Raw genomic sequence first — 25,940 nt, 5'->3', positions numbered from 1 at the left:
AGCTTCAGCATCCCCTTCCACAAGCATGCCACTTTTTTTTTTTGAGATGGAGTCTCGCTTCTTCACCCAGGCTAGAGTGCAATGGCGTGATCTCGGCTCACTGCAACCTCCACTTCCCAGGTTCAAGTGATTCTCCTGCCTCAGTCTCCCCAGTAGCTGGGATTACAGGCACATGCCACCTAATTTTTATTTTATTTTTTTTTTTGCATTTTTACTAGAGACAGGGTTTCACCATGTTGGCCAGACTGGTCTCAAACTCCTGACCTCAGGTGATCCGCCCGCCTTAGCCTCCCAAAGTGCTGGGATTACAGGCATGAGCCACCACACCTGACCTTTTTTTTTTCTTTTTTTGAAACGGAGTCTAGCTCTGTCACCTAGGCAGGACTGCAATGGTATGATCTCGGCTTGTTGCAACCTCCTCCTCCCAGGTTCAAGCGATTCTCCTGCCTCAGCCTCTCGAGTAGGTGATATTACAGGCACCTGCCACCATGCCCAGCTAATTTTTGTATTTTCAGTAGAAATGGGGTTTTGCCACGTTGGCCAGGCTGGTCTCGAACTCCTGACTTCAGGTGATCCACCCACCTCAGCCTCCCAAAGTGCTGGAATTACAGGCATGAGCCACCACACCTGGCCACATGGCACTCGTACACAGAGGGAAGTAGAAAAGGAAGGGGATAAACTTTCAATGAAAAGGCAAAGTAACTTGCCCTCAGTTTCCCCATCCACTCTATGCCATTGATTGGAATGAAGCAAAGGCTTAACTTTTCTCTCCTTACCGCTCCTACCAACTTATCCACAGAGAACCTGCCAGCTTGCCAGCTCTTCTGTCTCCTAGAGGCAGCTTCCCAAACGCATCCTGTTCAAACAAATAACTACATATTTGAAGAGGACATTATTTAGGAGCTGGTACAAAGAAATGAATAGAATGCTATTTTATTTTTTCAGTAAGGATGACAGAATAACCAATTGATGTCACATTATATAGGATATAGGGACACATTAATGATTTTTCATGTTACCTATTTCAAGCTGACATCTCTAACTTTCTGCCTCAGATGGAAAAAAAGAACATGTTTCCACTGCTTTCTAAAATAGTTTCAATGCAAATGCACAGGTTTGAATCATGTGTACTAAGGAGTATACACTTCTTCTAAAGACAGTTAAAATTTTTATCATATTTGGAGGGATACTATCTGATTAAAAATTGCAACAGACTAGAAAAAAATTGCAACAGACTAAACAAGTGTTCTCTCAGCATGGCCTTTCACAGTTAAGTCAGCTTGTGTCATACACAGGTAAGACTGTCCACACAGCATTAAGAAGAATTCCTGCGGGTCACATTCCCGGGTAGAAAAGAAATTACATTTGGTTTCCCACAGGGTCATGGCTTTGTCAGGTGCTGCTGTTCGGAGCTCGCAGCTGTATCTGAAAGTCACAGCTTTCTTTCTAAATGGAACAGTTAACCATATTTCTGGATCAGGCTTCATTAAACCAAGTGAAATTGTTAGATAAAATCCTGAAACATTCTTAAAGATCTTCCCTTCTGGAGAATGGAATAAGGCAAATCTAATTCCTAGGTTCTGGGGTTTATTAACTTCTTGAAGCTACAGTGTGCAACCTGACTGCTGTGTTGGTGAACTTAATTGTACACAGAGAGAACATATTTTCTTTGCTATGTTAAAAATAACATCAATAAAAGAGGGAAAAAAATCAAAGCATGTGCTACGGGGAGAAAGGGAAAATGAGGGAAGCAAGCAAACAAACCCGTGAGGAAAGCCATCTTCCTTCTCACCAGGCTAGCTTCTTGGTGAAACCCTTGCCCAATCCCAAAGCTGGGAGATAGGGCAAGTGTAGGCCCCTTCCTGGGAAGGGCTGAAGGACAAGCCATTGCCTACTAACATCCTTCAGATATATCCATTGTTTCCAAAAGAAGCACAAATGCACACATATATACCCTCATATACACTTACATATGTGACACACTCACGCTGATGCCCACAAACATACATGCGTCTCTCACACTATACATATAAACACACTCACACAGGTACTTGCATTCATGCTTACACATGTTTGCACTCACATACTCACTAACTCACGCACACTTGCACAACTGGAGCCGTCAGGAATGTTACACACTCACACATTCATAACCACCCATGCACTCCCCCCTGAAGGTACATTTGCACATATTCACACTCACCTGCACACATTCTCAATCACTCACGTCCACACACTGCACTGCCCTTACCTACTCACGGTGCCTTCCCGGTCTTGCATCTCTGAGGCATCATCTGTCTGCACAGGTACCTGTTTCATTGCTGCCTCTACACCCCCATCTACCTGACATAGTTTCATTAAGTTTCAACTTTAGGATGTTAAGTTGACAAAAGCATACGTTTCCTTTGTCAGGGGAGGAATTGGGCCTAGGATTTCACCAACAACCCTTAGCCAAACCCCAGGCAAGAAGAGAAATAGAAAGGAGAGGCCGGTTGCAGTGGCTTATGCCTGTAATCCCAACACTTTGGGAGTCTGAGATGGGTGGATCACCTGAGGTCAAGAGTTTGAGACCAGCCTGGCCAACATGGTGAAATCCCGTCTCTACTAAAAATACAAAACAAAATTAGCCCAGCATGGTGGCAGGTGCCTGTAATCCTAGCTACTTGACAGGCTGAGGCAGGAGAATCTCTTGAACCCAGAAGGCAGAGGTAATAGTGAACCAAGATCACACCACTGCACTCCAACCTGGGAAACAAGAGTGAAACTCCATCTCAAAAAAAAAAAAAAAAAAAAAAAAAAAAAAAAGGAGAAGGAGGTGGGGGGGGTGGGGGGTGGGGGACGGGGGGCTGCCGTGGGAAACAGCTCACTCATGCTGACAGCCAGAAGTTACAGCCAAACTGCAAGAGAATTACTAACATGCATGAAAAAAATATTTCTTTGAAGCACTTTGCTAGACAGGCTGGTCCTAACAAAAAGCAAAATCATTTCATCTAAATATAAAAGTGAAAATTAAAACAACAAGCATAACGCGCCCAAGAAGGGGAGGTTATGGCCCTCTCTTTCATGACTGAGCAGCACACCTTTCATAGCCACATCACTGCTATTACCAAGAGGGGCTCAGACTCCTCTTAGCCCTGGTGAGGATCAGCCCCTCACTGCCACACACGATGGCCAAGGCCAGGGCCATGAAGGCCCCATACCTACCCAGGCCCACCTTCTGCCATGTGAAAGAGGAATGAGCACCAAGCCCCCAGCTGACCACAGCCTCGTGGAGAAGTGGACCTCCCTGCTGAGATCGCCTCGCCTTCCCCAGGCCTCTGTCTTCTGAGACTCATCTGCTCCAAACTGCTGGACTGCATGAATAGGGCCTGTGAACAGATTTCTGCACCCTGTCTTGTCCTGACCAATGGCAACCATGCCATGTTCTTCAGCTTCAGACCCTTCTCCTGGCTGGGCGCAGTGGATCACACCTGTAATCCCAGCAATTTGGGAGGCCAAGGTGGGCGGATCACGAGGTCAGGAGTTCGAGACCAGCCTGGCCAACATGGTGAAACCCCATCTCTACTAAAAATACAAAAAATAGCTGGGCGTGGTGGCGTGCACCTGTACTCCCAGCTACTCGGGAGGCTGAGGCAGAAGAATTGCTTGAACCCAGGAGGCGGGGCTGCAGTGAGCCGAGACCGTGCCACTGCACTTCAGCCTGGGCGACAGAGTGAGACTCCACGTGGGATAGTTACTACCTGACTCTTCCAGAGCTGCAGTCAACAGACACCTCCATGAACAGACAAATGGCAGAGACCGAGACCCTCCCTACCTTCAGCATCTCCCCTCCCCCATGGTTCCCACTAAAGGATCTGCCTGGTGCAAGAACCGAGCTGGAAGGAGCAGCTCTTTCCAGCAATGTACATACTGATTCTGGAGGTTTCAGTAGCCTTCCAGGTCCCTCCTGTGCACAAACATCTAAAACTTCATCTCTGAGATCAAGAAGCACCTTGTTTATAAAACTTCCTATCTCCTACTTACAGAAAAACTCAGGAAAAATCAGCAAAATAAAGCACACTCAGTATGTGAAGCGGGGGCCAAACTATGGATGCATTTTCCCAAGTGTCCCGTATGTCTTTAAAATTAATATCATCGGGTAATCATTTATTGAACCCTTCTCATCTCCAAAGATCAATAAAGTCTACAAAAAGTTTCCTCCTTGGAGCTACCAGTGTCACAAAGGAGGTAGCTACACATCTCCAGGTGGGGCTGTAATGCCTTAATCATTGTGGTGAAGAAAAGAACAACATATAACCCCAAAATATGCTCAACCTAGAGGGTAGAAAGAAAAGAAACTTTCTTCCTTCCCTATAGTAGTCTTGTCATCTTAGAAGAGTTTATACCCAAAAACCTTAGAGTTTCTGGCTTGGGAGAAAATAATAAGTCTTCTAGAATTTCTCTCATGATAACCAAACTTCCTGGAAGGAAGACACTGGATCCTACAGCCAAAACCTTACAACAGGTTCCAAGGCACAGCAACTGCAGGCAAACTCAATCCCAGCCAAACTTTAAAATCTGGAATCTTCTTAACTCTTGGAATTTGTGGCAAAGGCTAGAGAAATGCAGTGGTCTTCTTACATCTCTCAGCTCTCTTCTTACATCCCACCACTGCCACCACCACCATCCCTCCCAAACCACCAAGATATAGAGATTCCAACACACCCCAGGTGGTACTAAATTGTCAGAGGGTCCTCAGGTTCATCACCAAGCCAGGAATAAATATAGTCTATTACATAAGAATTATATTAGAACACACTACCAGACTTCAAAATATACTACAAAGCTGTAGTACCCAAAACAGCATGGTACTGGCACAAAAAAGAGACACATAGACCAATGGAACAGAATAGAGAACCCAGAAATTAATTCCTGTATCTACAGCCAACTGATTTTTGATAAAGGCACCAAAAACATACATTGAGGAAAAGTCAGTCTCCTCAATAAATGGTGTGGGAACAGCAGGATATCCATATGCAGAAGAAAGAGACTAGACCCTCATCTCTCATCCTATACAAAAGTCAACTCGAAGGAAAGACCTAAATGTAAGACCTGAAACTATAAAACTACTAGAAGAAAACAAAGGGGAAATGCTGCAGCACATTGGTCTGGGAAAATATTTTATAAATTAGTAAGACCTCAAAAGCACAGGCAGCCAAAACAGAAATAAACAAATGTGATCACATCAAGCTATAAAAGCTTCTGTGCAACAAAGGAAACAACAGAGTGAAAAGACAATCTACAGAATGGGGGAAAATATTTGCAAACTATTCATCTAACAGAAGATTAATATCCAGTATATACAAGAAACTCAAACAGCAGCAAAAAAAAAAATAAAAAAAACAACCTCACGAATAATGGGCTGGGCACCGTGGCTCACGCCTGTAATCCCAGCACTTTGGGAGGCTGAAGTGGGCAGACCAACTGAGGTCAGGAGTTCAAGACCAGCCTGGCCAACATGGTAAAACCCCATCTCTACTAAAAATACAAAAGAAATTAGCCAGGCCTGGTGGTGTGTGCCTATAATCCCAGCTACTCGGAAAGCTGAGACAGGAGAATCACTTGAATCCGGGAGGTGGAGGCTGCAGTGAGCCGAGATCACGCCACTGCACTCCAGCCTGGGTAACAGAGTGAGACTCCATCTCAGAGAGAAAAAAAAAAAACACACACACACCAAATAATCTGCTTTAAAAATAATCTGATTTTAAATCGATCATTTAAAAATTATCTGAATACATTGCTCAAAGGATATACAGATGTCCAACAAATATATGAAAAAATGCTCAACATCACTAATCATTAGGAAAATGCAAATCAAAACCGCAATGAGGAATCATCTAACCCCAGTTAGGATGGCTTTTATCAAAAAGACAAAAAAATAACAAATGCTGGTGAAGATACAAAGAAAAGGGAACTCTTATACACTATTGGTGGGAATGTAAGCCAGTATAGCAATTACGGAAAACAGTATGAATACTCTTTAGAGAACTACAGATACAGCCACCATATGATCCAGCAATCCACTACTGGGATTTATCCAGAGGAAAGGAAATCAGTATATTGAGGAGACATCTGCACCCCCAGGTTTAGTGCAGCACTATTCACAATAGCCAAGATGTGGAATCAAGCTGGGTGTCCAACAACAGATGAATGGATAAAGAAAATGTGCTCTACATACACAATGAAACACTATTCAGCCATAAAAAAGAATAAAACCCTGTCATTATCAGCAACATAGATGGAACTGAAGGACACTGTTAAGTGAAATAAGCAAGGAACAGAAATTGAACCACCACATATTCTCTCACTCACGTGTGGAAACTTAAAAAAATTGACCTCCTAGAAATAAAAAGTAGAACAGAGGATACTAGGGGCTGGGAAGGGTTGGGGGAAGGGAGGGATAGAAGGAGATTTGTTAAAAGATACAAACTTAGAGCTAGACAGTAGGATTTCTAGCATTCTATAACACAATACAATGATGCTAATGAATAATATATAGCTTCAAATAGCTAGGAGGAGGATATTGAATGTTCCCAATACAAAGAAATGATAAATGTTTGAGATGGATATGCAAATTACCCTGATATGATCATGATACATTGTATGTGTCAAAACATCACTATATAGCCCTTAAATATATACAAGTATGTGTCAATTCAGAATTTAATTAAAATAAAATATAAAAAGAATGTTTCTTAAAGTTTGGTCCAGTTGCTCTCTGCTTCTGAATCAGTTGAAAAGCTTGTTGAAAATGTGGATTCTGACTCTCAATCCACACCTAGAGGAGCTCTGTGAAGGTCAGGAAGTCAGAAACGTGTACTTCAAGAAGTTTCCCAAGTGATTCAGAAGCACCCTAAAGTACAAAAAACAGTGCAAAATCAGAGTCAAAAGAAAACCTTATGTTATTCATCACCCTGTTTTTCATCTGGTATGCCAAGCATTTCTCTCAAGCATTCATTCAAACACCTGAGCACCCACACACCCATATAACCAAGACGAATGTTATTTAAGCATTAGCCAACCTCATTTTGTCTTAGTCAAAAAGAGCCAAACCCCAGCTTTCCTAAATCACAGCAGCCCAGACTGTGGATTTCTTGGTTTTGTCACTCTGGAAGTATTTTTGAGACAGATTTAAAGACAATGTTTGAAATCACCTGGCATCGAGTTCCTGCATAATGGGATCATCACCTGGGAGGATGAAGGCGCTCACTTGAGCAGAGGGGCTCCAGGGGCCAGGCTGAGTGAAGCACCTCAAGATTAAGAGCCACCAGCCTGAGAGGCTGCTGCTTCAGGGACCTGATAAAGCACCAGAGTAAGTCACAGTGAACTTCTAACACAAGATGTGATGCACTGAGCTTGGATTTGATCTATGATGAGATTCCATCTGCTTTTGAAGACTAGTTGATTTAAGCCCGAAAGAACTGAGACCTGTCTTATGAGGATTAATATAGGCTTTCACAGTATTGCCTCGTATCCCTCTGAACTATTTACTGTTGAGTTTCTGGTATCTTTAGGTGAAAATTTTGATACCAACCTGTGTCTTAATGCTCGCAAATTACATTTGATTCTTGATACTGACAATGTCGGAACTTACCTGGAAATGAGCGAAGTCCTGATTCAAGTCTCTGCTTTGTACTATAAGCTTGAACACACACATCCTGAAAGCCACACTGAAACAATTCTGATACTAGCTAAAGCCCTGAGGTAAGAGTGGGTGAGCAACCCCAGTTTAGAATCCACCACGAGCGAGAGAGATGGGAGCTGTCCTGTGGAGGCCAGGAGAAGCAAACCCAATCATCACCAGGCTCCATGGCTCAGCTTCTTCCCCTAACATCAACTAAGTCAGTCTCTAAATTCCACCATCCCTGAATTCAAAGTGTCCTTTACTTTTTCTCTAGGAGCAACAAAGCATAGAAGAAGGCGATGTGATTCGGCAGTCAGAGACCTAATTATGCTCTAAGGCCACGGGTTTTCAGGCTTTGCCCACATCAGATTCACCTGGAAGTTGGTTAAAACACAGTTTCCTGGGCCCCTCCCCCAGAGCTTATGATTCAGGAGGTCTGGGTGGAGCAGGAGAATTTGATTTCTAACAAGTTCCCAGGTGATGCTGATGCTGCTGGTAGGACCACACGTTGGGAACCACTTGTTTTCATTTTCGTGACCTTGGGCAAGTTCTTTATCCACCCTGAGACTTGAGTTCCACATTTGCAAAAACAAAAAGCTGGCTAATTCGCTCTTGCAGTCCATTCCACCGTCTCTGTGCCCAAAGGTCTGCCTGCTTATAAAACAAGAACTTCCAAATGCTCATATCACATTCCTAAATGCCGACAGTAAATCAGGTCTGATGCTGATGCTCATATTGCACTGCATCAGAAGTTTAATTTACTACAATGCCAATAAGACAGAACTTGAGAGCTTGTGTTTGCCATTTTTGGGGGGTGCCAGTGCCATGGAAATATTATTTGGTAGGGGCTCACACGCAGGTGTCAGTGTGGTCAACTGTATATAGGTTCTATGATATGAATAAAGCACTCTGGATAAGTTTATTCAGATGGTTAAAGAGAAGAGAACCCATATAAAAGCTTTTTGAAGAGGGTAGCTCCAGTCCCCAAACTAAGTTTTATTTGCAAGAATTCACTCATTTGTTTTCGGAAAAATTTTACTATCTACTATGAGCTGGGTATTGTGCTAAGGATACATGTGGTATGGGTGACAAAGTCCCTATTCTAATGGGGGAGGGAAGCAGAGAATAAACTATTCACTAAAATGAGTGCCAAACTCTGGCTGTGATTGTGTGTTGTAATAGAAGTGAGTCAATTGGTAGAATTTGACTTACTAGGGCCTCTCTGGAGACAAAGGAACTGAGATCTGAGGTGTGAAGAAATGGACTCGGGGAAGAGGAGAGGAGAGAGTTCCAGGCAGAGGAAGGAGCATGTGTAATGGCCCTGAGGACAGAGTGGGTAGAGGGCCATTTGTTATTGTCTTTTTAATTATAAGACAGTGTGTTTGGAGCAGAGAGAAGGAAAGGATGTGTGTTGTCAGATGGGGCTAAAGACGCAGGCAATGCAAACCATGCTGCGCCTACAAGGCATGCCGGGACTTTCTTTATCCCAACATCAAGCAGCGGCAGGGACAGAACCAGAGCTACTTTGGAGAAGGAGAATTCTAGCTCCAAAGTAGGGAAAGGCCAGGAGAGAAACCAGGTGGGAGCAGAAAGGCTGCTGCAAAAACTTGCTTTCTCTCAACGTGATGACTGGAGAGACTAACATTCTGTCCCCCAAAAACGTCAACTATAAAACTGGACAAAACTGTCAAAAGCAACCATTTCAGAACAGCAGAAACTGATCAAACTCTGATAAGATCATGCCTGGGCTGTCCCCAGCCTCCTCCTAGCAATGCTGACTGGGGCGGCAGGGTTCTGCTGCCTGAGGGAGAGGGAGAGGGAGAGGGAGGGGGAGAGGGAGAGGGAGAGGGAGAGGGAGAGGGAGAGGGAGAGGGAGAGGGAGAGGGAGAGGAGAGGGAGGGAGGAGAGGGAGAGAGGGAGAGGGGGAGAGGGGGGGGGAGAGGGGGAGAGGGAGAGAGTGAGAGGGGGAGAGGGAGAGAGTGAGAGGGGGAGAGGGGAGAGAGTGAGAGGGGGAGAGGGAGAGAGTGAGAGGGGGAGAGGGAGAGGGGGAGAGAGGGAGGGGGAGAGGGGGAGGGGGAGGGGGGGGGGGGGAGGGGGGGGGGGGGGGGGGGAGGGGGGAGGGGGGAGAGAGGGAGAGGGAGAGGGCAATTGCTCACATGATTCGGATCATCATCAGTTAAAGTGGCAATTGCAGGAAGACACAGTGGGAAGACCAGGGGCTCCACCGGCCTGAGGTTGCTGCCCAGTTTGGAGCAAGCCATGGACAAGCAGACTAGCCAGGGACTTAACTGGGAATTTCAGGAGGTGAGAAAACCATGGGGCGAAACTTTTCATGTATCTGTTAACCGGCGGTTGAGCACAACCGCAGCAGAGACCTTAAGCAGGCCCAAGACACCCCACACATCCTTGGTCAACAGAGCCTATGCTCAGGCGCAGGGAAGAGCGATAGAAAGTAAGAGCCAGGAAGGACGTGGAAACAGCCTGAAATGTTAATATGCTCCCTCCCAACAAGCAGATAGAGGGGCAGAGGCAAAGCCTTTCTGGCTAAAGCACAATCTCTGACCAATCTTTAGCTAAATACCAAGCATATACATCCAAAATATACAAAGAACTCTTACACCTCAAAACTAAGAGAAGCAAACCATTCAAGAAATGCAAAGTATTTCATTTCACCAAAGAAGATACATGAATGGTTAATACATAAAAAGATGCACATTATTAGTCTTTAGAAAAATGCAAATTAAAACCACAATGAGATTCCACTTCACACCCACTAGAACAGTTACAATTAAAAAGACAATAACAAATGGTGAGGATATGGAGAAACTGGAACCTTTCTACACTGTTGGTAGGAATGTGAGATAGAACATCTGCTTGGGAAAATAAACTTACCCTACAACACATCAATTTCACTCCTAAGAATCTACTAAACAGAAATTAAAACAAATGTCTATACCAAAGACTTATATGTGAATGTTAAAGCAGTATTATTCATAGTAGCCAGAAACTGGAAATAATTTAAATGTTAATCAACTGGTGAATGGATAAAGAAAATGTGGCATATCCATCCCATGGCATACTATTCAGCAATAAAAGTGCAACATGGATGAACCCCAAAAACATTATGCTAAAGGAGCCAGATGAAAAACACTACAAATTGTATCATTCTATTTACATAAAATGTCCAGCAAAGGGAAACAGAGAGACAAAAAGATCAGTGGCTGTCTGGGGCTGAGGGTGGGAGCAGGATTAGCTGCAAACTGCTTATAGGGATTTTTTTTTTTTTTTTAATGTTGGTGTTAGAAATATTCTCAAACTGAACTGTGGTGATAGTTACAAAACTATATACATTTTCTAAAAGTAACTCAATTGTATACTTACAATGAGTGAATTTTACAATGTTTAAAATATACCTTAATACAAGTGATATCTACAGTGATCCCAGCAACAGCCTAGACCAAGGTGGTGACGGCAGAGTTTCGGTTGACAAGATTTGATGAAGCAGGAATTTCAGTTTTGGGAATACTGCATTTGAAATAGCTTACTCCAAGAAATGTCACTTAGCATATCCTCATTCCATTTTTACTGGGAGGAGTAGAAACATTACTGAGTTCAAGCCAGGATTGAATTTCAGCTCTGCCACTGATTAACTAGTGGTCTGAAACCAGGTGTGGCAGAGACACACTACTACCTACTAAATATCCATTTCTCTTCTCTCTCAAGAGAACCTTAATTTTTAGTTGGGCATAACATGCTATGCCAGAGTATCTTTTCCAGGCTTCCTTTCACTTAGATGTGGTCAACTGACTAAGTTCTAACTAATGAGGAAAAATGCTGTCGTATTGCAATTCCTCCCTCCTCCACCTGCTTTTTGGAAGATGAATGCGGTGGCTGAAATTCCGTGCCACACCCTAGGGATGGTGAAGCAGAAAGCTGGAAGGAGCATGGGTCTCTGATTTCTGTGGAATCCCCAAACCCATCCGTAAAAGCTACCTCCAAACTGCTTTTATGTGACAGAACACAAAAGCTGCACATTAAAATTCTCTGCAGCCTTTTTTTTTTTTTTTTTTTTTTTTTTTTTGAGACAGAGTCTCGCACTGTTGCCCAGGCTGGAGTGCAGTGGCACGATCTCGGCTCACTACAAGCTCTGCCTCCCGGGTTCACACCATTCTCCTACCTCAGCCTCCCAAGTAGCTGGGACTACAGGCGCCCGCCACCACGCCCCACTAAATTTTTTTTTTTTTTTTTTTTTGTATTTTTAGTAGAGATGGGGTTTCACCGTGTTAGCCAGGATGGTCTCCATCTCCTGACCTCACAAACTGCCCGACTCGGCCTCCTAAGGTGTCAGGATTACAGGCGTGAGCCACCACGCCCGTCCCAGGCTTTTTTTTTTAAACAATCCCAACCCCCCCACATACACCTGGACCAATTAAGTCAAAATCTCTGGGGATGAAACTCAGGCAGTGGTTGTTTTTTAAATCTCCTCACGTGGTTACAATTGCAGTTAACTTGGAGACTCTGTGATGGACTCCAACTTCACGTAAATGCATTACTCACAGCCGAACACAATTCCTAACTGATACTCCAAGCTGTTTGACTCTTCCTGTGCCAATGTGAACATCTTTAAAACAGGGGATTATAATGCTTACTGCTCCCACAAATATTTAGTAACTGAGGATACACTGGTGAGTGACTCAGTGTTCCCGCCTTCACGAAATGTAGAGGTATGTTGTCTGAAAAATTACACGAACGGGCAAGAGCAACAAACTATATAAATTCTACAATTGTTTGTAGGAAGTATAATCAAAACCCAGGAGAAATCGCAAGGATGAGAAATATACCACCATATTAAAGGAAAGTTAAATCTAATTCCTTATTTCAGCAATGTATTCAGTCATTAATTGCTAAGAATAGTTCAACACTGCTGCTATATCCTCAATGCACACCCCTATACACACACAGTACTAGAAATTATGCCTAGTGTATTCTACTTGTCTTAATTTATAATTAAGAACAATGCCACATTAATTCCAAGAAACTCAGACTCCAAGAATTGTATGACAGTTGTATGAATGAAGCATTCACCATTGAAAATAAAGCTTTCAAAATACAGAATCCTTCAGAAACTCATGCGTTGCCATCACACTAAAACCATCACACTTTATACAGGAAAGAGAGTTATTGTATCATTTTTCAGACTTCACAGAAAAACAATAATTACTCCCCAAAAGACTGTGTAAGATTATATCCCTTGTGGGATCAAATGTTCCAGGTGCTTAGATCCACATTCCAGAGAATCTAATCAAATAAAAAATGACTTATTTCAGCAAAGGATAGTACGGTTTCTTGACATATCTATGAATTTTGGATCACTGCTTCCAGCTCTGGACAATGAGGAGAACGTGCCCACCTCCAGCTCCTTCCTTGGAATCCAGTCGTGGAGATGCCAAGCAAGTAGAGACAGGGTTTCACTGTGTTGCCCAGGCTGGTCTCGAAGTCCTGAGCTCAAGCAATCCGCCCATCTCGGCCTCCCAAAGAGCTAGGATTATAGGCATAAGCCACCACGTCCGCCAACTTTAAACCTTTTAAAGCTTAATATGTACGGTAAAGTTTCAAGGGAAACCAATAGAAAATACAGTGCGTAAATTCCAAAAGAGTAAGAAGAAAAAAATAGAATATAAACAAAAGAATAAAAATTCAATATATCCTCCAAAAATACATAATGGGGTAGGGGTAGGAAGAAGAAACAGAAAAAGTTGGACAGATAAAAATCTGTGGTTACAGTGGCACAAACATGTCCAAATGCATTAATCACAAATGATATAAATGCATTAAACTTGCCAGTTAAACAACAGATATTGCAAATTAAACAGATGTTTTAAAAAATCTGAACACCATGCATGTAATCTCAGCACTCTGAGAGGCCGAGGTAAGAGAACCACTGGAGCCCAGCGGCTTGAGACCAGCCTGAGCAAATAGGAGAGCCTATCTCTTTAAAAAATAGAGAGAAAAGAAAGAAAGAAAAATTCAGCCAGGTGCAGTGGTTCATGCCAATAATCCCAGCACTTTGAAAGGCCGAGGCAAGAGCACTGCTTGAAGTCAGGAGTTTAAGACTAGCCTGCGCAACAGAGTGAGACCCCACCTCTACAAAAAAATAATTTAAAAATTAGCTGAGTATGATGGTACACACACACACCTGTGGTCCCAGCAGAGAAACTATTCTACAGAAAATAACAACAATTAAAAGCACCTTAGTAATATACTTAAGCTGTTTTTATTTTTATGAAACCAACTTTGCAGAAGATTAAGCTGTTTTTAAAACTGCATATTTATTTACTAACATAGTTAGAAATAAAACTTTTTTTTTTTTTTTTAAAGACAGGATCTGGCTCTGTCACCCAGGCTGGGGTGCAGTGGTGCGATCAAGGCTCACTGCAGCCTTGACTTTCCAGGCTCAAGTGATCCTCACCTCAACCTCCCCAGTAGCTGGGATTACAGGCACATGCCACCACACCAGGCTAATTTTTGTGGGGTTTTTTTGTTTTTTTGGTTTTTGTTTGTAGAGATAGGGTTTCAACATGTTGCCCAGGCTGGTCTTGAACTCCTCAGCTCAAAAGATCTGCCCACCTTGGCCTCCCAAAGTGCTGGGATTATAGGCGTGTGCCACTGCACCCAGCCAAGAATGAAACTTTAAAACAAACCATTTACCGTATCGTTGCCCCTTCTTTTTCTGCAGCCCTGTGCCTGATAAAAGCTCCAACCCTTGGCCCCTTGGCCCCTTGGCTGTGCCCACTATGACTAATTTCTCCCTGTTTGTCTCCTGTTCAACCCCTGGCCTCTCCTCAGACAAGACCCATTGTTCCCCAAGACCTCTCTTCACATTTCGCCACTTCTCAGGCTCGTCCTACAAGAGAAAATTACATGATTTAGGGGCCAACGCCACTGCAGTCCGTTGTTTTAACAGCAATTACTTTGTCTTTATTCTAGAAGAGAGTTTTAGATATTTATTTTGTACTTTTGACATTCCACTGATGGCATCAATATTAGATTTTCAATTCAATTAACTCTGTGGATGTTATAGGTATTGAGGAGGATCACTTTTTGTTTCTGATTTCCCTTTCCTGCCTTACTGCGTAGCACAGAATGTTCTGAAATGAGTGAGCAGGAAACTCTGTATTACTCTTGTCTTCGATGGAAACATTTCTAAGTATTTTTACCATTAAGGATGATGTTAGCTGTTTGTTTCAGAGAGATATTCTTATAATAAGGAAAAATCCATTTCTAATTTATTAAAGTGTTAATCAAAAATAAATGTAGATTAAGGGAACCTGGGAAAATGCTATGTGAGAACACTCTATCCCTGCAACTGTACTGTAAATCTAAAAATACTTCAAAATAAGACATTACATGAAAATAGATGTTGACTTTTATGTAATGTCTTTTTAGCATCTATTGAAGAGACCATATGAATTTTGGATACACATTTTAAATCCTGTAGTCAAAGTATAAACTTTTCCTGCTGATCTCCCCACATCCATTCTCACTCATTTCTAATCATCTCCCTCTACTCAACATGAAGGTTTTTCAACAAATGTAAACGAGATCCCCTTGTACTCCTAATTAAAATCCTTAAATGGCTTCCATTGCATTCAAGACAAAATCCAAAATCCTTAAGTGTGCTACAGGTCTTGCATGATGTAGCTCAGCGCACCTCTGCAGTCTGCTCATTCCGCCTGCTCTGGCCACACTGGCCATCTTCCCAATGCCCCCACTCTCCTGCCTCAGAGCACTCACCTATCCTGATCCCACTGCCTGGAAGTCTCTTCCCTACTCTTGGTCTGGCTACTTCTTACTTGTGCTTTCAGATCTCAGCTGAAAAAGGCCTGCCCTTGAGCAAAGTCTTCCCTTTCCCATACCAGGTCCCCTGTCACTCTGCCCCACGGCACACTGCCTCCCTCACATTCCTCACAAGTCATCACTATGTCCTTATTTGTGGGATTATTTGTTAACATCCACACACTCACTAGCCTGCATGTCCTCGAGGGCGGAACCACATCAGGATTCTTCACCACTGGCTCCTCGTATCTAGCACAAATGCCTGGTACAAAAAGGGCATTTAGGCCAATCACACCTGTAATCCCAGCACTTTGGGAGGCCAAGGTGGGTGGACTGCCTGAGCTTAGGTGTTCGAGATCAGCCTGGGCAATACGGCAAAACCCCATCTCCAGTAAAAATACAAAACATCAGCTAGACATGGTGGCGCGCACCTGTGGTCCCAGCTACTTGGGAGGCTGAGACAGGAGAACTACTTGAACCCAGGAGGCAGAGGTTGTTGTGAGCCGGCATGGCACCACTGCACTCCAGCCTGGGCAACAGAGTGAGGCTCTGTCTCCAAAAAACAAAAACACCAAACAAAAAAAGGGCATTTAATAAGTATTTATAATACTGCATGATTTTGCACAGACCACTTAACGTCTCAGTGCCTCTGTTTCCTATCTATAAAATGGGGCTAAGACCTCACTTCACAGAGCTGTGCTAAGGCTTAAACAAGCTAAGACACATATAGCATCTTAAAGATGGACCTGGCACATAGACAGTGCTAAAAGGCTGCTTCTTGCCAGTCTTTTTTTTTTTTTTTTGGAGACGGAGTCCCACTCTGTCGCCCAGGCTAGAGCGCAGTGGCACTATCTCGGCTCACTGCCTCCCCGGTTCAAGCAATTCTCCTGCCTCAGTCTTCTGAGTAGCTGGGATTACAGGTGCCTGCCACCACACCCAGCTAATTTTTATAATTTTAGTAGAGACGGGGTTTCACCATGTTGTCCAGGCTAGTCTTGAACTCCTGACCTCAGGCAATCCACCCGCCTCGGCCTCTCAAAGTGCTGGAATTACAGGCATGAGCCACTGCACCCGGCCTTCCTGTCAGTCTTAATGTAGCCCCTAAGTCAGTGGCCAGCAAGCACCTGTTTCACCCTGCTCACCCTTCTAGGAAGTCTCTGATTCCAAAGAGAGCAGTGAGGAAGAACAGCCAGCTCAACGATCAGAAAGCTGAAAGCATGGAGAAAGACAGAGGATTTATTCATTCTTGCACTTTTCTGACACTGCCAGTTCCATGCCCTTCCTTCCTCCTTCGTCCCTGCTATAGTCCAAAAGACACAGGATAAACAAGAAGCCACAGCAAATAGCATTTGCACAGTCTTTCCTACATTTATTCATTCAACAGATATACTAAGCACTTACTACGTACCAAGCACTATTCTAGGTGCCAGGAATATAACAGTGGGAAAACATAACAAAAATTCATGCCTTCATCTCAAGGGCCCTTTATAGAGAACAGGGAAGGCAGAGAAACTAATAATTGCTAATATTTCCCTAACCTTATGATGGAGGCATTATTATCACCCCTTGTTTTGTTTTGCTTTTGGTTTTATTTATTTATTTATTTTTTGACAGAGTCTCACTATGTTGTCCGGATTGGAGAACAGTGGCACAACCATGGCTCACTGCAGCCTTGACCCCCTACGCTCAAGCAATCCTCCCACCTCAGACTCCCGAGTAGCTGGGACCACAGGTCACACCACACCACCCAGCTAATCTTTAAAAACTCTTTTGTAGAGACAGGGTTCCACTATGTTACCCAGGCTGATCTCAAACTCCTGGACTCAAACAATCCTCCCACCTCAGCCTCCCAAACTGCTGGGATTACAGGCATGAGCCACCATGCCCAGCTATTAGCCCTTTCTAAAGATGGGGAAACCGAGGCACAGAGATCTCTCATCAGAGTCACACAGCCAATCAGCAGCAGAGGCAATAGGAGCCCAGGCAATCTGTTCCCAGAACTGTGTTCCTAACTACTGCATTCTTCTGCCCTTTTCTGAAAAATAAGAGTATATAAAATCTTCTACCTCAGAGCAAAGGGCCACAACTTTGAAGCTTTTTGTTAAAGCAGGGTGTGGGGGTTGCAGGGGTGGGAGGGAAACATTGGTCAGGACATGTCAAATATTCACACAGGAAGTCAAGGTGGATGTCTACTAAATCCAGTGAACACAGGTTTCCAGGAATCACCTCCTCAAAGGATTCTGTGGGCAGCTAAAGCCTAGGAGAGGGGAAGCAGAGAAGATGAATGGGGAAAACCCAAACTATAATACTACCGCCCAAAAAGTCTTCGCAAGGGCTGACGGGTCCCAGCTAGGATGGAGCCCATATTCTGCCTCTTCCGGCCACTCCAGACAGCTGGCTCCCTCCCTCTCTCCTGCTTCTTCCTTGCCCACTTTAATCCACCTCTCACACCCAGGCTTAGTTGTACTGCTTGATTACCCTTCCCAAGCAAGAGATCCCACGCCTCCCAGACTGGCAGGAAACCAGAGCCCTCAGCAGGCGCATCGAAGCCACCCAGTCAGCGGATATCAGGGCTGACAGGCAGGCCAATTCATCCCAGGCACTAAGGCACCAAGAAGCCAAAATGATATTTGGGCAACCAGACCAGGCTGCCACAAAGGGCTCCTGGAAAACAGGCACATTTTCAAAATGAAATCCACTTGTGGGCCAGCTCTACCGGGCATTTAATTAACCTGAAAGGGTTGGACATACCAAATAAGCCACCAAAAATAAGATTAAAATCTCAACTGTTCCTCCAACACATGCTCCCAAGACTTCACACAACATGATCCACCGTGACCACAACATCCACAGAGTGAAAACACAAAATCCACGGTCACTCAGAGCCTCCTAGGGTGACTCTGGGGCCACACAGTTTACTCTCTGGGAACACATAATCCCAGAGGATAGAGTGGGCTGAAATTGCCACAAACTCTGACTCTCCACAGACTCAAAAGCAACCTGAATCAAAATCATTTCCAATCTGGGTCTGAACCTGTCAAAATCTGTGCCAACAGAGACAGCCGGTGTTTGGCCAGCAAGTTCAAATCAAGGTGGAACTTTCCTAGGTTTCTGGAAAAGGAGGGCATCTGCTATGAGGCAGAGCTGAGATTTTCTCCAAGGAATTTTTCTTAAACTAGAGGCAGCTACAAGCATCTGCCTATAGGCTGCCACCTGAATATAAAACAAAAGTATAAGCGACAAAGGAATCGAGTAATAGAAGCGTCCACCTCACAGGACTTCAATGACGCGAAATAAGTTATTTGTAAAATGCTTAAAATAGTATCTGGCACACAGCAAGTAGAATGTGTCTGTCAAATATGAATAACCTAAATGAAGGAAATACCAGTTACTCTGAACGAAATCACTCTCTTGCCTGCATAGACAGCTTAATTTTTCAGGGACATGAGTTTGTGATCACATTCTGCATACATACATACATATGAGTTGTGATTTCCTAGTCCTCAAGTCACACAATATTATCAAACTTGTCAATATATCAAAGAGCATGTGGCATTCCACAAAGAGCTCTATGTCAAGGGACCTGATGATTTTTTTCCGATTTTTTTATTTTTACTTATTTATTTTTTAGACGGAATCTCGTTCTGTCACCCAGGCTGGAGTGCAGTGGCACAATCTTGGCTCACTGTAACCTCCGTCTCCTGGGTTCAAGTGATTCATGTTACTCAGCCTCCTGAGTAGCTGGGATTACAGGCATGTGCCACCACACCCAGCTAATTTTTGTATTTTTAGTAGAGACAGTGTTTCTCCATGTTGGCCAGGCTAGTCTGGAACTCCTGACCTCAAATGATCCACCTGCCTCGGCCTCCCAAAGTGCTGGGATTACAGGCGTGAGTCACTGCGCCCAGCCAGAACCCAGTGAATTCTCATCACAATAGACAAGATTAAGGCCCAGTGAGAGAGGAGGCCAAAGATTAATAAACATCACTGAATTCCAAGCATTGACTATGATATTCTTCAAATCTGGCTTGAAATATCCATCATACCACTCTAGAAAAAAAACTAACACTTCTTAGCAAGACAGTAAAACATTCCTTGACAAAAAAACCTATCACTTGATTGATTATTCTGACTATTCCCATCACCTCAAGAACAAAAAAAAAAAAGTGTGTTCTCCACAGATGAACAAACACATATTCAGATCCAGCCTGAATTTTGAGCAACAGTCACCACATTCAACTTTATTAATCTACTCTCCTATGGAAGGAACATGAGTTTGGGGAGTGTCTCCTGCTAAGTTCCTTCGATTCCACAAACAACACCATAGTCAAGAACTGAAGTCCACGGCTTCAGTTGGCTCTGCTGCCATTTCAATTTGCCAAGCAAGAACAAACAAAGCAATCTATTTCACAACAAGGGAACCAAAAAACTCCTTTCCACTTTGTTCTTCACCCACCCCACAACTACCTCTCAAATTATTTTTCATAAAATATATATGACCCACTTCAACTCTCCCACAAGCAGACTAGAGCCAAAAAAAAAAAAACTGGGAAATCATTTAGCCTCCTACTATTATTATTACCAATAATATTATGACTATCTCTGCCAATTAAACTAGAAACTTCTTTGACATTATGTCACTCAATTAAACATAGCTCTGGGCTTGGCATAGTGTCGTGCATATGGAGGAAGTTTGCCCTAACAGGTCCAGGGCAAAAGATCATTAAATAGAAATGTATCCCTCCATTATCATACTATCTATTATCACCACCATCACCACCACCACATAAAGCTCTTTAAAGCCAAAACTATTATCCATAACCAGGGACATTTTGGGTACTTTACGAATATATACAGCTAGCAAAATGACCAATTTCCAATCAATCAGGACTTGATGAATTAGGTCCATGTTGATGAATCAATCTTGAGGCCATCCTGACCCTCTAATCCTCCTCCCCCACTGGCTACTCCTCTCCTCTGAGCAGGAAGAAAAGGTGAGAACCAAATCTGCCAAGCATGGTGGACCACTAGTGGATTGGATTAAATTTTTTTTTTTTTTTTTTTTTTTTTGAGACTGAGTCTCGCTCTGTCGCCCAGGCTGGAGTGCAGTGGCGTGATCTTGGCTCACTGCAAGCTCTGCCTCCCGGGTTCACGCCATTCTCCTGCCTCAGCCTCCCGAGTAGTTGGGACTACAGGCACCCGCCACCACGCCCAGCTAATTTTTTGTATTTTTAGTAGAGATGGGGTTTCACCGTATTACGTAGGATGGTCTCGAACTCCTGACCTTGTGATCCACCTGCCTCGGCCTCCCAAAGTGCTGGGATTACAGGCGTGAGCCACCGTGCCCGGCCTGGATTCAAATTTCAAGACAAAAGAGGATGTACCCAATGGTAACAACTATGTTTTTAGATCATCCATGGCTAAAAGAAAACTCACTGAAGTAAAACTCGATTTTGAAAAACTGTCACTTGCAGTCACTGAAGACAGCCTGCCTGTGAAACCCACTTCCGTAGAAGGTTTTATGTTAAGAGAACTTGTATGGCTGTAGAAAGCAGATCATTTCTCCAGCCTTTGGGAGCAGTGAAATTACACAGTCAGCCTCTGAATTATTGATGTCATAATTTATTGAAAGGTGTCCATTAGGTCATAGGTCACACCCCAGATGCAATGATGCACAGATACACAGATGCACAGACCCATCACAAGGTCTGTGACCAGGGAGTAAAAGCAATAGCAAGCCAATGGCTTTTGAGGATCTGCTATATGCAAAGGCCCCATGGTATCAGACCAAAAAAGACCTCTAGGTCAGACCAATACACAGAGCTTCCAGCATACTCATCTGATTATCTCATTTTGTCATCTTAAAAATAGGGGAGGTATTCTTGATTGCCCTTTACTTGTAAGAAAAGTAAGACTGGTAAATTTAAGTGACCTCTAGCTAGGCGCAGTGGCTCACGCCTGTAATCCCAACACTTTAGGAGGCCAAGGTGGGCAGATCACTTGAGGTTAGCAGTTCGAGACCAGCCTGGCCAACATGGTGAAACCCCGTCTCCACTAAAAATACAAAAATTAGCTGAGCGTGGTTGCAGGCACCTATAATCCCAGTTACTCGGGAGGCTAAGGCAGGAGAATCACTTGAACCCAGGAGGCAAAGGTTGCAGTGAGCCGAGATCACACCACTGCACTCCAGCCTGGGCCAGAGTGAGACTCCACCTCAAAAAAAAAATTATGTGATCTCTCCATTGTCTCATAACTAGTTCATATGAGGACAAGGGCTAGGACCAGATACTTGAATTTTTGTTCTATTGTTTATTTTATTAAATTATGAGGTTCCCTATTCAATACTTGTTGATATTCACTGCCAAAGACTCCTCTAGATGTTGGGAATAGAACAATGAGTGAAACAGACATTCCTGCCCTTGTGGAGCTGATATTCTAGTGGCAGGAAAGAAATTATAAACATATCCACAAACATGATAAGTGTCCATAGTGGCTTAGAAAAAAATAAAACAGGCTACAATGTTGGAGGCTGGGAAAAGGCTGCGGTAGAGGAGCAGTTCTAACCTCACTAGGTCAGGGAAGGCCTGTCTGTAAGGTGATTCTGAGCGAAGAATGGAAAGAAGAGGGTAAAGCATGCTGGCGGTAAAAATAACTGTGTTTCAGGCAATAAATACAGACTCCGAGCGGGGAGCAGGCTTGGTGTGCTGGAGAACAGCCAGCGCAACAGGAGTGGAGTGAGCACGGGGGAAGTGATGGGAGATAAAGGGAACAGGAGCCAGCTCACACAGAACTTTGCAGGCATAAAAGGGACTGGGCGGTTGATTCCAGATATAAAGGGAAACCCCAGGAGGGCTCCGAGCAAAGACACGACACTAGCAGCTCACTCTAGAATGATGCTCGGGTGGGAGGGGAAGGGGGATCCACTAAGAGTTTAGCATAATTATCCAGGCAGAGATTGCAGATTGGTCATATGGAAAAGTGTACTTTTTAATTTTTTCCAACACACCTAGAAGAGCCACTCCCTTCTCTTGCACCTGCAGCCTGATAACTTGTTGCTCTACCAGCTGATCTATAGACAAGATGGCCAGCCCAGGACAACGGTGCCAGGTGTTTTTTGCCATGTAAATGGCCTAACTATGTTGGATGTAGTTCACTAGTGAGGATGAGGTTAAGGAAACTACTGGACAGGAAAAAACATCATTGGCTTTGGTTTTCTATTACTTCAGGATGTTTGCTTGCCTTTAAACATTCTGCGATTCCCTGGGTTGTAGCGATCAATTCCCTGATATAACAGTCCATTTCCATAGGCCAGGATGTTTTTTAAGTACCTGGAGATATTGATTTCCTACAGATGATGGCAGCACTTTCAGGCAATGAGATGGAAAGAGGAGATGAGCGGCTCCCCTAGGGAACTGCAAGTAGCATTGTTTTATTTGGCTTTCACTTAACCAGTGATTAGTAACCAATTGGAAACCTTGAAATCATTTCTACAGGAAGCAGAGCCAGGTCAAGGGCCTTCTGAAGCCGTTAACTTTAGGTCACTGGAGAGAAGTATCATTTAGCCAAGAAGTGTCTTAGAATAAAATGTTAAAACATAGCTAGCATCTGTCAGAATTCTTAATGACTGTGTTAAGTCTTTTTACTTTCTATAGACTGAGCTAAGGGGAAACTACCTAGAGGTCAATCAGCAAACTAAAGAACTTGAGAGCTGACATCATCTTTTCAGATGGCTGGCCTTGGCCCTCCAGTGGTCTCTCAAAGCCATATTTCTGTAACACTCTCCTTTCTACTGGAACTGTTAAAGCCATCGGTAATTTTATCATCAAGAGCTATAGTTTCTAAATAATGACCTCCACCAAAATATATCAGCATTCAACCGAATGCCAACACGATTTGGTTTCTGCTCTTCTGCATTTTGTTCTCCAAGGCTGTCTCTTAAGGCACCTGAAGATTAGTTTTGGGAAAGGGAGCTGGCATGATGGAAAATCAAAGATTCCATTAACTCTATGACTCTTGTGGCTAATGAAAGCTATTGCTGGTACGGCTCAAGGTTAAAAAAAAAAAAAAGAAAGAAAGGGGGAGAGAAGGAACTTCTCACTAAATTTCTATCTCTCAGCAAATGATTTCATTAGCAAAAAAGTGCAAATGAACATTTCCACAGTAACTCACCAAGTCAGTACGGCCACTTTGACACTCCAACGATTTCACTTCCCTCCATCTCAGACCAAGCGAGCGCACTGTGACTGACGTAACCCTCAGTGGCCACATTAGCTTTTCTTTCTAGGGCCATTCTTCACATCCCACGGGAAACACATGCGACTCTGCCTTTAGGAACCCACATCGATCTACTAGAATGGCCCCCACTCTGAGTAGCAGCTTTGAAACCAACTCCCTAACACCATTAAAAAAAAAAAAGTTAAACACATACACATTTAAGAAATTAAAGACATTAAAAAGCCTAATCCAGGAGCACCAAGAGGCTGGCTGCACTGGCACGGTACAAGACAATCATTTTGCATCCTTGTCTCCTGGCCTTTTTTTTTTTTTTTTTTTTTGAGATGGAGTCTTGCTCTGTCTCCAGGTTGGAGTACAGTGGTGCGATCTCAGCTTGCTGTACCCTCCACCTCCCGGGTTCAAGCAATTCTCCTGCCTCAGCCTCCCGAGTAGCTGGGACTACAGGCACACACCACCATGACCAACTAATTTTGTATTTTTAGTAGAGATGGGGTTTCACCATGTTGGCCAGGATGGTCTCAATCTCTTTACCATGTGATCTGCCCGCCTCGGCCTCCCAAAGTGCTAGGATTACAGGTGTGAGCCACTGCACCTGGCCATCTCCTGGCCTTTAGAAAGGAGGGACATGGGGTTCAGTAAGGGACAACCTATTGGCAGAATTCAGAGTCCGGGAGCCAGGCGCAGTGGCTCATGCCTGTAATCCCAGCACTGTAATCGCAGCACTTTGGGAGGCTGAGGCAGGTTGATCACCTGAGGTCAGGAGTTCAAGAACAGCCTGGCCAACATGGTGCAACCCTGTCTCTACGAAAATACAAAGATTATTAGCCAGGCTTGGTGGCACGCGCCTGTAATCCCAGCTACTCGGGAACCTGAGGTGGAAGAATCACTTGAACCTGGGAGGTGGAGGTTGCAGTGAGCCAAGATCACATCACTGCACTCCAGTCTGGGTGACAGAGTGAGACTCTATCTCAAAAAATAAAAATAAAGAACTCAGAGTCTGGGAACAGAGAATCTCCTCAGCTGGACTTCTTGGTAAATGGAATGTATGACAAATCCAAGGCAGTACTGACATATCCTCAAGCTTTCACTGTAAAATTTAACAAATGGCAGCCACTTCCTTTAACCAAATCCGTAAGTCTCCCAACCTTACAAATATTTATAGCATCCTTAAATTAACTTCCAAATAAACTACTTCATGAATTAAAGGACTCCTACTTACTTTACTCAGATCATTATGTAAACCAGCAAGCTCTCTTCTCAAGCATGGTCCAGAATAAAAGAACATTGTCTTCTACCACACCTGGGCTGTTGCTTTGGTTCTTTTCATCTCCACAGCCCAGCCTTTCAGGACACCAGGGCAGGGTTCCATATTAAACACGGCACCCACACAGTACTCAGATAAGTCCGTCCCGCTTCAGACCTTGTTTGAGGGGAACTGAAAGAAGGCACAGGGCCAAGGGTGCCCAGGGCCTACAGAGTTGACACACTTTTTCTGGAAAAGGCAAAAAAGTCAGTATTTTAGCTTCAGTAGGCCATTGCAGTCTCTGTTCCAACTACTCAACTCTGCTGATACCACACAAAAGTAGCCACAGATCAGAGTAAATAAATGGGCATGACTGCGTCCCAATAAAACTTTACGTAAAAAGAAAACAGTGGGCTGGTTAATCTTTTCTTTTTTTTTTTTTTTGAGATGGAGTCTCGCTCTGTCACCCAGGCTGGAGTGCAGTGGCCGGATCTCAGCTCACTGCAAGCTCCGCCTCCCGGGTTCCCGCCATTCTCCTGCCTCAGCCTCCCGAGTAGCTGGGACTACAGGCGCCCGCCACCTCGCCCAGCGAGTTTTTTGTATTTTTTAGTAGAGACGGGGTTTCACCGTGTTAGCCAGGATGGTCTCGATCTCCTGACCTCGTGATCCACCCGTCTCGGCCTCCCAAAGTGCTGGGATTACAGGCTTGAGCCACCGCGCCAGGCCGGGCTGGTTGATCTGAAAGCTACTCTCATGGGGGTGGAGGAGTGGAATGGGAAGTGGCCGCTGGTGGTTCTGAGCATTTTGTCCCTTCCCCAGAAATCTCCGGACACCCTCAGGGGAATGGGAGAACACCACTAGGCTTGGGGTAATACCTTCAACATTCCCACTACAACAAGGGTGTCCAATCTTTTGACTTCCCTGGACCACACTGGAAGAAGAAGAAGAGTTGCCTTGGGCCAC

General features: G+C 44.0%; 1 protein-coding gene across 4 annotated transcripts in view; it reads right to left on the bottom strand.

Annotated features, from left to right (window-relative positions):
- Nucleotides 1-25,940, bottom strand: part of OSBPL10 (oxysterol binding protein like 10) — a 327,946-nt gene that overhangs the window by 229,843 nt on the left and 72,163 nt on the right. Inside the window, exon 1 of one of the 4 annotated variants that reach the window (XM_050779387.1) lies at nt 20,936-21,149. The exons of the other annotated variants lie outside the window; for them this stretch is intronic. The gene's annotated coding sequence lies outside the window, so the exon portion shown is untranslated. Of the gene's footprint in view, nt 1-20,935; nt 21,150-25,940 lie in introns of those variants that run through there. 4 annotated transcript variants of the gene reach the window in all.

The sequence above is a fragment of the Macaca thibetana genome, chromosome 2 (genome assembly GCF_024542745.1).
Source record: "Macaca thibetana thibetana isolate TM-01 chromosome 2, ASM2454274v1, whole genome shotgun sequence".
NCBI classification, from domain to species: Eukaryota; Metazoa; Chordata; class Mammalia; order Primates; family Cercopithecidae; genus Macaca; species Macaca thibetana.
Note: the sequence above shows the minus strand (reverse complement) of the source record. Positions and strands in the feature narration are given on the sequence as shown.